We start from the raw sequence: 13,437 nt of genomic DNA, 5'->3' as shown, positions 1-13,437 counted from the left end.
TCCTGGTACTTAGGAAGAAGTCAGAAGGCAGCAGAGGGTCAGCTCAGGGAGCAGAGACCACAGTCCGAGGCCAAAGCCTGCTCGAGACAGGACAGGCTCAGGGCCTGTGATGGCTGGCCTGGAGGCAGGTGGGCAGCTTGCCTCCCAAACCCCACCACTCTGCAGCCCCTGAGGCGCCACCATAGACTCCCACACACCAGGCGGGTGATGCTCAAGGGTGTCATGAGCCTAAAGGTGAGGGCTTCTGGGAGCATGGCTCATGTGGGGGCCAACCTTCCTGTGCTGCGGCACCAGGCTCTGGAATCTGCCATGGGCACAGCATCTGGAATTGGGCAGGTGAGGTCTCCCACTTTCCCTGCCTGGCCAGAGGCCCTGAGCCCGCCTTTTGCACTGTCTCAGTCCCCTGGAAGGTTTCTTCAGAGGATGCTCCAGAGTGACCTCATTCCTGAATCAGGTACAAGATTTATGGGGAGTAGAAACATTGCTGTGTGAGTTTTCTGTTCATGCACTAGGGACTGCACCGTGTAGTGAAAATGCTTTGTTCCCAGATGTTTTGATTCAAGTATAAGTGGCACACAGTAATATTCACTCTTATAAAGTATGCACTTCACTGTGTTCTGACCAATGCATATGATTGTACCAAGCATCACAGTCAGGATACACACGTCTCCATCCCCCAAGGCCCCTTCACAGACATTCCCCTCCTCTACTCCTCCCCTACTCCTAATTTGTCTTCTGTTTCCATAGTTATACCTTTTCCAGAAGGTCATAAATGGGTCAGACAGTATGCAGCTTTTTGAGACTGGCTCTTGTGCTCAGCTGCCAGCTTGAGGGGGTTCATCCGTGTTGTTCCTTTTTATAGCTGAGTAGGATTCCATGGATGAACACAGACTGTTTATCCACTCGCTAGTTCAAGGATTGGCAAACATTAGGGTTTGTGGGCCACAGATACCACATGCACCCAGCTGCGTTTCAATAAAGCTTTACTTACACAAATAGGCAGCTGGCTGCACAGGCTGGGGGCCAGAGTTTGCAGAGCCTTGCACTAGTCACTGGACACAGGTTATTTCCAGTTTGGGGCTATCAGGGGTAAAGCCTCTATAAACATTCCCATACAGGCCTTGGTGTGGATGTTTCTCATAGGTGTAGTTCTTGGTTTTATTATCTACTTCTCACTTTTCTCTCAAGAATAGTTTGGATATATGCATTTTTATTTTTATTTTTATTTTTATTTTTAAAAGCATTAGTTTTGATGGCCTTTAAATTTTTGTTAAAACCTTGAATTCAATCTATTGTTTACACCGTCATATCTATTTTGGGGAAAGATTTTGACAGATGGTTTTGCCAGCTCTGTACCCAGAGTTTCTCACTTGAGGTGGACATCCAAGCGCCAGGGCCTTGCCCCCGAGAACCTTGGCCTCCATCTCTCACCGTAGTGGCTCTCAAGGCCTCCGAGGAGCATGTGAAGGGAGGGATGAGGCAGGAGGGTCTGGGGACTTTGCCTGGGAGCACAGCCTGGGTCTGCATTCCTCTGCCTGTGGGGAATGGGTGACATGCTGCACTTCCAAAACTTCTGTCCCCAAGGTTCCTGGCTTCCCACTGCTGCTGATCAACATGGAGCAGCATTGTACTGGATTCACATCTGGGGAAACTGAGGCAGCAGCCATGCCAAAGCCTGGCAGCAGAGCAGAGGCCAGGGGGGCAGAGCCTCAGTAGCAGGGGCTGCGTCTCACTCACTTGCTGTCTTCAGGCCTGGGAAGCAGGTAGAAGGCAGCAAAGCCGTTCTGCTGAGCCCCCAGGGTGACACCACTTTTTTCTCCATGAGCTCACGCCTCCAATTTGGCAGCAGGCTCTGTCTTTCAGTTATAAACAGAACCTGATGCCTGAGAGAGGAGAAGGAAGGATCAGCTCAGGAATCTGAGCCGAGGCTTTGTGCCTCTCCATCTGGGCACCAGCATGGGGCACAGGCAGGGCCAGCAGAGAACCGGGTAAAGGAAAGTGCCCAGCACAGCCCCGAGAGGGCTCAGCAGGACCCCTTCTCCCAGGCCAATACCAGCTTCTCCTCGTGCTGGGTCTCCTCTGCTTGCTTCTGGTTCTTCCTGTGTGGGGCGGGGGGCGGGGGGGGTCACCTACAAAGGACTTGTCGGCTTCACTGTCTATGGTCATACCCCGTGGCAGCAGTGGCTCCCAGGCCCTGGCGTGGGTCAGGGTGCATGACCGTAGGGAGTCCCAGAAGGGATGACAGAACTCTTGGTGGGCCCTGCTCTGCCAGCCTTCCCAACATCCAGAATCCAGAGATCCCTGTGGGGACATGCTCACCGTCGACAAGGACGTCTGCCTCTGTTTCACTCACCCCCCAGCCCTCAAGGCCACAGGCAGGAGCTGTGGGAGCTTCGTGAGCACTGGCCCTTCTCAGGTGGCTGGTGTTAAGTGGTGGGGCCAGATGGGCTCCAGCCTCCTTGTCACCCAGCTGCTGTTGGCTCCCGCCATTCCTCAGCTCATGGCCACCTCGCTCCATTGCTATCTCCGTCTCTGCCAGGTCCCCACAACTCTGTGTGTCTCTTCCTTCCTTCTCCCTCTCTTAAATGGTCACTCGTTATTGGCTTTAGGGCCCCCTGTAATCAAGGATGACCTCGTCTGGAGATCTGTACCTAATTAGCTCTGCGAACACCCCTATTCCAAATGAGGTCACATTTGAGGTTCTGGTGGACACATCCTTTGGGGGTCACTAGTTAACACCTGCTGAGCGACACTGCCCCTCAATTCTTTGCTGAGCAAAATAGTTTGCACCCCAAGAACCAGACCCCCCAATCTCCCCCTTGGACTCCTCATTTCTCTCCTTGAAAGAGCTGCCTTGTGCCCCTTCTTTCTCTACTTCCCTTTCTTCCTCTGTTGCAACCCCCTTACCACCCACTGAAATAACTCTTGCTGAAGAAACCCATGACCTCTGGTTCTCTAAAGCCCCAGCCCAGATTCGCATCTGTGGACCGGACCATCCCTGAGCTCCGGATGCAGAGGAGGCCCTCCGCCCACCTCTTCTTGGGACCCTTGGGCTCTTCGGTACGGAGGGGCTCTACGCTCCTGTGCATCAGGAATGCTGTGGCTCTGTCTTTCAAGAATGTCCCACCCCCTCTGCAGTTATAACCGAGACCCAGGACACCGTCAGTCTCTGCTCAGATCACCAGCTGAGCCTCCCAACGAGTCTCCTCGCCCCCGCCTTTGGGGTCATGTGACCTCTCCACGTACCACCGCCAGTGGCTCCCAGGTCCCTAGAGGAAAAGCCCAAGTCCTTACCGCGGCCTTGAGTAAACCCTGGCCCCACATTGTTTTCTCTTAATTGAGGTGAAATTCACACAACATAAAATTTACCATTTCATGAGAATGTAAAACAGCACCTTGCACTGTGGAAAACACTCTGGCGGTTCCACAAAATAATTAAACAGGATTAGCATGCGATCCAGCAATCCCACTTCAGGGTCTGCACCCAAAGGAATTGAAGGCAGGATTTCAAAGAGATGCTTGCATACCCATGTTCACAGCAGTATGATTCCCAACAGCTAAGACAGAGAAGCAACCCTAGTGTCCGCTGAGGAAAGAACGAATGACAGAACGGGGTCCATCTACACAGTGAAGTATTACTCAGCCCTAAAATGGAAAGGTATTCTGCCACATGCCATGGCATGCATGAACCCTGAGGACATGATGCTGAGTGAGGCAAGCCAGTCACATGAGGACAAATTCTGTTGATTCCACTCGTGTCAGGTCCCTGGAGAGTCACATTCATAGAAGCAGAGAGTCGGGGGGTGGGGCCAGGGGCAGGAGAAGGGAAGCGGTGAATCATTATCGGGGACAGAGTTTCATTTTGGAAAGTTGGAAAGTTCTGGAGATGAATAATGGTGATGGTTGCACCACAATGTGAATGTGCTGAATACCAAGGAGCCATAACCTTAAAAATGGTTAAGATGGTGAATTTTATGTTATGTGTATTTTACCACAGTTTTGTGGGCCATATGGAAAGCAGCCTCCCCTGTGCTCTCCTTATGGATTAAATCCTCCCACTGATTATAATTTCCACCTGCTTAGGGGCTTTGACCTGTTCGGAGGGAGACAGGAAGCTTGAAAACAGTGGCCCTGGAACCTAATGGGTGAGAAGGAAGGCTGCCCTCTGTTCTGGGGAGGAGCACCACTCCAGGGTGAGGTGAGTCTCACTAGCCCAGGGACAGCTGCCTGACAGCCTTGGGAAGGGCTGGAGGAGAGAGAAAGCAGAAGCCAATGCCATCAAAGTGTGCCAAGTTTCCAGACAGCACTGCTGAGAGCTGAGTCCCAAGCAGAGCGTCAAGGAGACAGCCTGCTGGGAGTTGGGGGCGCTATGAGAAAGTAGCTGTCAGGGTTTCTAAATTCTAGAAACCAGCTGTTTCTAAATTCTAATTATTTTTCCATTTCACAAGCAATACAGATACGTTGTAAAAACTTTTTTTGAAAAAACAAAAGATAGCATGAAAGGGTAAATAAATGAACACAGCTTCAAAACATCACTACAGCAACCCATAAAAGATAACTACCTTTCATATTTTAGAGTATTAGCTGACGCACTTCTTTATTTTTGCAATTCAAATGGATTATATCCGACATTTCCTTTTGAAAACTGCCCTTTTCATTGAACAATGCTTTACGTTTTCTGCAGTTTCACTAAAATCTTCACAGAAATCCAGAAGACAGTTTGAAACTCCTTTGCTGAAATAAAGGTGAAAACAGCTGGAAGAACAGTTTTCTTGTGGGTTTGCATACATCACCTGATGGACTGTAAGTGTCACGGTTGGTGACATCTGACACAATCAGTTCTACACTGGCAAATAAATAACGTATGTCTTATCAACATTTCAGTTCCAAACTCTTTTCAAGGATGCTTTCCTTTCCTCGGCTGCAGAGGGATGAAGGGGCAGTGCGGTGTTCATCAGTGTGGCGTGCCATGCTCAGTGGCAGGTATCTGTAACTAAGCACTGGTGGCTTTGGAGACAAAGAAAGCTGTGACTGGTTCAGAGGAATTTTCCTGTCCCTTTGGGAACCTGAGTTCAGTCTCCATGGTGCCCTCACCCCCTTGTCCATCACCCCACCCCATTCTCTTCTGTATATTATGTAGGAATCTCTGTTCTGGTCCCTGACCTCCCTAACCCAGTTGATTTCGTCATCTTTCTCATTTTTCTGACCTGAACTCTTAGAAAACATGGCCACAATATTCACCAAATGGAAGCTTAAACGAACTGTATCTCAACACACAGCCAACAGCGAATTCACAGGCAAGGTCACAGACCGCTGACGTTCAAGGTCACCACGCACTTCCGCTGCATCAGGAGCCCCATCTCCTGGAGTGATGCGACGGGGATGATCCCTTACTGGGAACCACAAATCACGTGGCCGATGTCCACAGAGGGAAAAGCAGTGGCAGTCGAGGAGGAAGGCAGATCATCTGTGCTGCATCGCATCCACCGGATGCGGTAACTGTGCCCCTTTTGTCCTAGTTTTTCGGCCACATAGGAGTTTTGACCTTTCCCCAGAGCCTTCCACACCCCGTGGAAGACCAGCACTTTTTGCATCCCTTGGATGGGTTTCCTTGGGACTCAGGACTTTCCCAGCCAGAACGAGGATGGTCCTGAGTAAACCTGGGTCATTTAGAGTCCCACAAGTCATCGTGGAGTCGTGCTGTGTGTGTAAAACACACACATCAGATTTTGAAGACTCAGTATGAAGAAAAATGTAAAATATCTCATCATACTTCATATCGATTAGATAATGAGGTTATTTTTTATATAGTGGATGGAACAAAATATATTATCTAAGTGAATTTCACCTGTTTCCTTTTATTGTCTCATGTAGTCATTAGAAAAATGTAGATTCTGTGTGTGTTAGCATTACATTTCTGGACTCCGGAGTGCCCTAGAGGCAGGGGTGTCTGCTCCCCAGGGCCTGGCCCACACCAGGGGCTCACTTGATTGTGCAGAACAAATGGATTCCAGATCTATTACTCTGCATGGACACCCACCCCCTCGAAAACATTATGTCAGGAAACTTTTTTTTACAATGAACAAAAGCTTCGTGTCAGCTCTTGTCCCAACAAGTGCCTAACCCGATGCCAACGGGAGATGCTGTGAGCAGAACTGATGGTTTCTCCTTGCTCAGAAATTGGCCAAGAACTATTTTAAGAGTTATTTTCAGCTTTCAATAGCTCCTCATCAGCCTTTCATGGCACACACAGAAATTTGGTACAGGACAAGGAATATGATAAAGAGGAAACCTATATTTTAACCCAGTCTGTCAATTTGAGACTGGTAGAACAGGCTGCTTAGACACCAGGTATAATATCTGGCTGTGAACGTGACTGTGGTACGTCATCTGACCTATGTGTTTCAAGTACCTTGGTGAGTATATTATATCCAACGTATTATCCACCTTAGATAAACTGGCTATATGTCCCTGGCATAGAGAAGTGATGGACCATTCTGGAATAGCCTCAATAAACAACTGGTCCAGGTAGCGAAGCCATGTCACAGTAAAATGTTCAATGCTGACTCTTTTCAAACCGAAATCCTGCTTTACAATTAGTGCTTTATCAATAGTAGTTAATTGGTCTAGATATCTGGCAGCACCTCTGAAATTAATTCATCCTGGAAGGTGCCCAGGAAAGTATTAGCTCAAAGCTGGATGATCTAAATTGCTCAGTTTGTTTTTGATCTTAAAACAAATAGAATTAGAACAACTGTTAGGCAGGAAAATAGATATGAGTGAGGTGGAAAGAGAATAAAGCCAGTAAACCCACTACAAGGGACTCAAAGAGTTAACCAGTTAAAAATTGAAAGCTCAGAAGGCCAGGATACTCTCCAGATAAAAAAAAGTATCTCAGCATAGCCTATGTTTGCACTGTGTCAATTAGAACATATCACTATAAGATTTACTTTAGCACCTGCTAAAAGGCCCAGCTTATTCAAGAAGAATTCTATCTTAAAGCTAAGATTGCATTTTAATCAATGGACGGTGGCTCAGCCCACATTGGAGGCAGGGCAGACAGTCTTGACTGATATGCTTTCAGACTGAAGCTGATATTCTGGAAAGGAATCAAAGCAGTGTATTTCTTCTGCAAGTTAAAAAAAAGAAAAAGAAACTCAATGGCTTAACAAAGATGAACATTCTGGGACAATTTGGCCGGTCTGCACCTGGCCCTTTGTTGCATTCCTGAAAATCTTCAACCGCCTATAAAACCCTAGACCCTAAGCCTTTCAGTGCTCTCCTCTCTCTGAGTACAAAGCCTTAAAACTTTTATCTCAACCTTTCAGTGCACCTCTTCTACAAGGTAGCTCACACTCCCCTTTCTCTTTTTTTTATTTTACTTTATTTTATTTTATCTTTGATCTACAATTACATGAAGAACATTATGTTTACTAGGCTCCCCCCTTCACCAAGTCCCCCACCCACCCCATTACAGTCACTGTCCATCAGCATAGTAAGATGCTGTAGAATCATACTTGTCTTCACTGTGTTGCACAGCCCTCCCTATGGCCCCCCACATTATTCGTGCTAATTGTAATGCCCCCTTTCTTTTTCCCCGCCCTTATCCCTCCCTTCCCACTCATCCTACCCAGTCCCTTTCCCTTTGGTAACTGTTAGTCCCTTCTTGGGTTCTGTGATCCTGCTGCTGTTTTGTTCCTTCAGTTTTTCTTTGTTCTTATACTCCACATATGAGTGAAATCATTTGGTACTTGTCTTTCTCCGCTTGGCTTATTTCACTGAGCATAATACCCTCTAGCTCCTTCCATGTTGTTGCAAATGGTAGGATTTGTTTTCTTCTTATGGCTGAATAATATTCCATTGTGTATATGTACCATATCTTCTTTACCCATTCATCTACTGATGGACACCGAGGTTGCTTCCATTTCTTGGCTATTGTAAATAGTGCTGCGATAAACATAGGGTTGCATCTGTCTTTTTCAATCTGGGCTGCTGCATTCTTAGGGTAAATTCCCAGAAGTGAAATTCCTGGGTGAAATGGTATGTCTATTTTGAGCTTTTTGAGGAACCTCCATACTGCTTTCCACAATGGTTGAACTAATTTACATTCCCACCAATAGTGTAGGAGGGTTCCCCTTTCTCCACAACATCGCCAACATTTGTTGTTGTTTGTCTTTTGGATGGTGGTGATCCTTACTGGTGTGAGGTGATATCTCATTGTGGCTTTAAGTTGCATTTCTCTGATGACTAGTGATGTGGAGCATTTTTTCATGTGTCTGTTGGCCATCTGCATTTCTTCTTTGGAGAACTGTCTGTTCAGCTCTTCTGTCCATTTTTTCACTGGATTATTCGCTTTTTGTTTGTTGAGGTGCATGAGCTCTTTATATATTTTGGATATCAACCCTTTATCAGATCTGTCATTTGTGAATATATTCTCCCATACTCTAGGGTACCTTTTTGTTCTATTGATGGTGTCCTTTGTTGTACAGAAGCTTTTCAGCTTGATATAGTCCCACTTGTTCATTTTTGCTTTTGTTTCCCTTGCCCAGGGAGATATGTTCATAAAGAAGTCGCTCATGTTTATGTCCAAGGGAGTTTGCCTATGTTTTTTTTCTAGGAGTTTTATGGTTTCATGACTTACATTCAGGTCTTTGATACATTTCGAATTTACTTTTGTGTATGGGGCTAGACAGTGATCCAGTTTAATTCTCTTACATGTAGCTGTCCAGTGCACTTGCTCTCTTTAAATAATTAAACCTTTCAGGGTGCTTCTTCTCCCCAAGGTCGCCTTCACTTTTTCTCTCTTTAAGTAACTTTAAATAAAACTTTTACTCTGTTTTACTACTGTGTCTCTGCCCTTTAGTTCTTTGTTGTGGTGGGGACAAGAACCAAGGAAAACACACAACTCCCCCCTAACACAACTAACCTTGATGGAGCCTGCCTGTTGTGGGCCTGGCACCCTGCTGGGCTCTGCACACATGTGATCTTGTATTTGTATGCACACCTCAGAACAGCTCTGTGACAGGGGAGGACATAGAGGATGTGAGAGGCAGAAGCCCCACATCACACTCTGCTGGTAACTGGCAAACCTAACACTGGAAGGTCCAGATCCCCACAGCCTGTGGCTTCACCACCACATGAAATGCCACACTCATAACCAGAGATTTTAGAAAACAAGGAAGTACTTAAAAAAACAAACCCATAGATCACTTTATTCCCATCACCCAGAGGTGACTTTTGTAAACTTTTTTATGTCTGTTCTGTCACTTTTCTGTGACATTTTTAGAAAAGTGGATACTAAGTATGTTCTTTCATGATCTGCTTCTCTACCTAACAACACGTGTGGATATTCTTCCATGTCCACAGACAGAAATCCAGCCCTTGGTACAAGAGGAAGAACTGAGCACAATTTCTCCCCTTCTAACCTAAGGCCTCCTTGGGGTGACTGGTAGAGGAGTATGAAAAGGAAGGCAGGTGGGGAGTGGGAGGAGAGAGACAGCAGTACCTGAGAGATTTCAACAAATATGGGCAAGGAGGAGAGTGGTTAGATGTGGGTGGAGGGAGCAGCCTCTCAGAACAGGCATTCTAGGGGCCTGGCACCAAGGGGATTAACTAAAGCTCTGGGCTGGAACAACTGCTTCAGCCGGCATGCCTGCTCCCTCCCATACCCAGGCCACAGAGCAACTGGCAGCTGGCTTGGCTTCCACCTCAGTAAGTCAGATGAGATGTCTCTTCTCTGAAGAAGTCAAACAAACCGCTTGGGAGTGCTTTTAGAGTGAGCCTGGACTTCCAAGTAACTCCTTCCTTACTCTGGCACATGGTACAATCTCCAACAGCTCCTTCCTTTCCGTACTTCAGAAAACAAAACCGGACACTTGGGAAACCTGACCTTTGGACGTGAAGCTCCTGTCAAACTTTATATTTAGGTGAGAGGCCTACCCACCAGGGAACCGAGTTACCTGGATTAAGTTGTAACTCTGGGAAAAGGAGATCCTGGGGCAAAGTACCTCTAAAACCAAAATCAGTCAAAAGGAGAGACAAAGTGTAAAACCCGTTTATTGCTTACAAACTGCAGTCCGGGGCCGTTCCTCTTCCCTGATCCAGCAGAAGCAAAACCTGCCCTCCCCCTCACCTCCTAGGTACAGATAAGCTTTCCTTGCCCAGTTAATCAACCATTGATAAGGAACTGAACTTCTCTCCACCCCTGAGGAATGAAGCAAATGCACTAAAGCCATACTTCCTTCCACCTCTGAATGCCTATTGATATACAGATGTCCTAAAGCCAGGTGAGATATTCTGGAAATACTACAATTTTACCCACAGGGCTCACATTCTTTTCCCGCTCCGCCTTCCACCCACTCTCCCAACTCACACCAGCTAAAACTTTTGCTTGTACTTTCCAAGGTTGCTACTTATAGTTGGAACAGATAAAAAGCATTTACTTTACTGTGGGATAGAAAAAAATGCATCCTTGAGATCTAGGACTGAGAAGTGGGATGTCGAGGCAGGGATCTGCGATTAAAGGGTGTATGGCTTTGGAACTAAGGGATGGATAGGGAGAACGGCCATGTTGATGAAGCGAAGGTCTTGGACAAGGCAGAAAGATCCGTTGGTTTTTTTTTAACAGCTAATATGGGGGTATTAAGCGGGGAGTGAGTGGGTCTGAGGTAATTTTTGTTTAAGAGATCTTGAATGATGGGTTGGAGGCCTATGAGGGCTGAAATGGTTAGGGGGTATTGGGCCTGACAGATATACTGAGAGGGGTCACGTAATTTGATAGAGGCAGGGGGACATAGGGCCACAGAGGGGCTTGTAATGTCCCAAACTTTGGGATTTACAGGGTGTATGAGGGTGGAACCAGAGCTTTCATTGGGTAGAGGGGGGTCATCGGCTATGAGGGCCATCAGAAAGGGAGTGCTGGGGGCTGTGGGAGTGGATATAGTTATGGAAACGTGGAGGAGAGAAAGGATGTCCCGTCCTAGTAAAGGGATGGGACACTGGGGCATAACCAGGAAGGAGTGGGAGAAAGGTATGGGATTATCTTGGATTGTGCATAAAAAGGGGGGAGGGTTTAATGGGAAAATCTGTTTACCTCCTACCCCGACTATAGGAGTAATGGCAGACGTGGTAGCGCCCCGGTATTCTCGCAAGACCGAGAAGGTGCCTCCTGTATCTAGGAGGAAGGAGATGGGGCAACCGTCTACTATTAAAGTAACCCTGGGCTCCTGTTTGGTGATGGAAATGGTCTGGAGAGAAGCCCCTGGGCCCCGTCAATCTTCTTCTGCCAGCCCCACTAAGGCGGGCTTAGGATGGGGGTTGTTCGTCCAGCCTCCCCTTCGGGTGGTTGGGCAATCAGAGCCCCAGTGGCCCTTTTTAAGGCATCTGGGGCATGGGGTGGTAAGAGATCTGGGGGAGGTGTACACCCTCGACCAATGTCCCTCTTTTCCACACTTGAAATAAGCTCCTTGGGTGGGGGGGCTTTGAAGGGCCCCCACCAGTAAGATGGCAAACTTCCGGCTTCTCTTCCGGGTCCTTGGTTCTGGACGGCGCCACCTAAAGACCAATCACCTCTCTCCCCACTCCCACTCCCAGCACCTAGCCAATAGCCACCAGCCCTGTAGAAGTAACACCACAATCACCCCATGCCCCTTCCTATATAACCCAGCACCTTTCCCCAATAAAGTGGATTTCTCCAGTGAATTGCTGCTGTGTGTCGCTCCTTTCCTTTCATTGGTGCCGAAACCCAGGAGACGGGACACCCCAACTGGGCCCCGTCTTCCCCCCGACACCAGCAGCAGCTTGCCCTTGTCCTCTTTTTCGGCACTGGCTCATCACACTAACCACTCCTTTCTGGCCTTTAGGTAAGTTTTCCCCTGGAGTGGGCCACTCTTCCCCGAGCTATCACAGTGCCATTGACCGTGATCGTCCGGCAAGGCCCTGACGCTCGGGGACGAGGAGGGAACTCTCCCCACCTCAGGCCTTCACGACTGCAGCAGTCCCTCAGGCCCCTCCTCCAACAGCCATAAATCCCCACCTCAGGCCTTCACAGCTGCGGCATACCCTCAGGCCCCCTCCAACAGCCATAAACGAGGTGACTCCTTTGCGGATGAGAACACTCCCTTTTTCCCCCTTCCTCCTTCTGTTCCATCCACCGAAATCTGTTCTGTCTGCCAAAAATTCCTAGTACTGGGTACCTCGTGACTCCAGCACTCTGCCTTCTTAGAGAAGTCTGGGTGACGACCCACACTTCGTAGGAAATTCCGACTCGTATACGAGTTTCCGCAGACCACCAAGGATCATCGGGGATGCCCTTTGTCTCCTTGCGGTCTGCTTCCAGACCAAGGATCTCCGTTCATCTTCCCCTATTTGTCTCCTTCTCTGTCCTTTAGCCATTGGAGCCTCCTCATCCCTCCCTGAAAGTTCACCTCTTGAATGCCTGCTTAAGCATCTGGCTACCCTCTCCCTGACGCCTGACATAAAACCAAAACTTCTCCGTAAATATTGCTCCCAAGATTGGCCGACATACCCCCTAGACAATAACAACCAATGGCCCGCAGGGGGAACTCTTGATCCTAACATCACTCGCGATCTTTTTAACTATTGCCAGCTCCTGAAAAAATGGAAGGAGATTCCCTATATCGAAGCTTTTCGCCTCCTAGCTCAAAATCCCAGCCTCTGCACCACCTGCTCCCCGCCCCAAGTTCTCTTAGCCTGCAAGCCGTCTCCCTCCCCTCCCCACACTCCCAGTCCCTCTTCCATTACCTTTGGCCCAGCTGACGAGCCTCCGCCACACAGGCTTCCTCCTTCGGCCCCTCCCCCTCCTACAACCCCTCCACCCTCCACCCCCGCCGCTGCCTCCAGCCTCGCAGAAGCCTCCCGTCCTCTCCCTTCACCCTCCTCTCCTCCCTCCACCACCATCTACTTCCCCCCTCCCCCCTCCTCCTCCATCCCCCTCACCTCTCCCCCTCCCGCAGATCAAACCTGAGCCTTTCAGCCCCCCTCTAACTAAGTTCCAGGAGCCTCCTCCGTCTTTGCCCCCTCAGACTCGGTCCCAAGGGCCTCCCAAAATTATCGCATCTTTGCCCCCATCACCTGTTTCCCCGCCACAGACTGAGCCAGAACCCTTCAGTCCCCCTCAGACTTGGTCCCGAGGGCCTCCCAAAATTTTCGCCCCCCTCCGGGAGGTAGCAAGATCCAAAGGCATTGTGCACGTTCACGTCCCTTTCTCCTTAGGAGATTTAGCCCAACTAGAGAAATGCCTAGGTTCCTTTTCCACTGATCCCATGACATACATCAGGGAGTTTCAATGGACCCTCCAGTCTTACAGCCTCACACATCATGACATTTTCATGCTCCTGGCCAATACTCTTCTCCCTAAAGAGCGTAGATGAGTTTGGGACTTTGCCCAAACGCATGCTACTGAAACCCACAGGACTG

The 13,437-nt window shown here is 48.5% G+C and overlaps 1 pseudogene; it reads left to right on the top strand.

Moving 5' to 3' along the window:
• The first annotated feature begins 252 nt into the window (after positions 1–252).
• The window catches only part of LOC108388808 (serine/threonine-protein kinase TAO1 pseudogene), a 27,447-nt pseudogene continuing 14,262 nt past the window's right edge, over positions 253–13,437 (top strand).

The sequence above is a fragment of the Manis javanica genome, chromosome 10, assembly GCF_040802235.1.
Source record: "Manis javanica isolate MJ-LG chromosome 10, MJ_LKY, whole genome shotgun sequence".
Lineage (NCBI taxonomy): Eukaryota > Metazoa > Chordata > Mammalia > Pholidota > Manidae > Manis > Manis javanica.
Note: the sequence above shows the minus strand (reverse complement) of the source record. Positions and strands in the feature narration are given on the sequence as shown.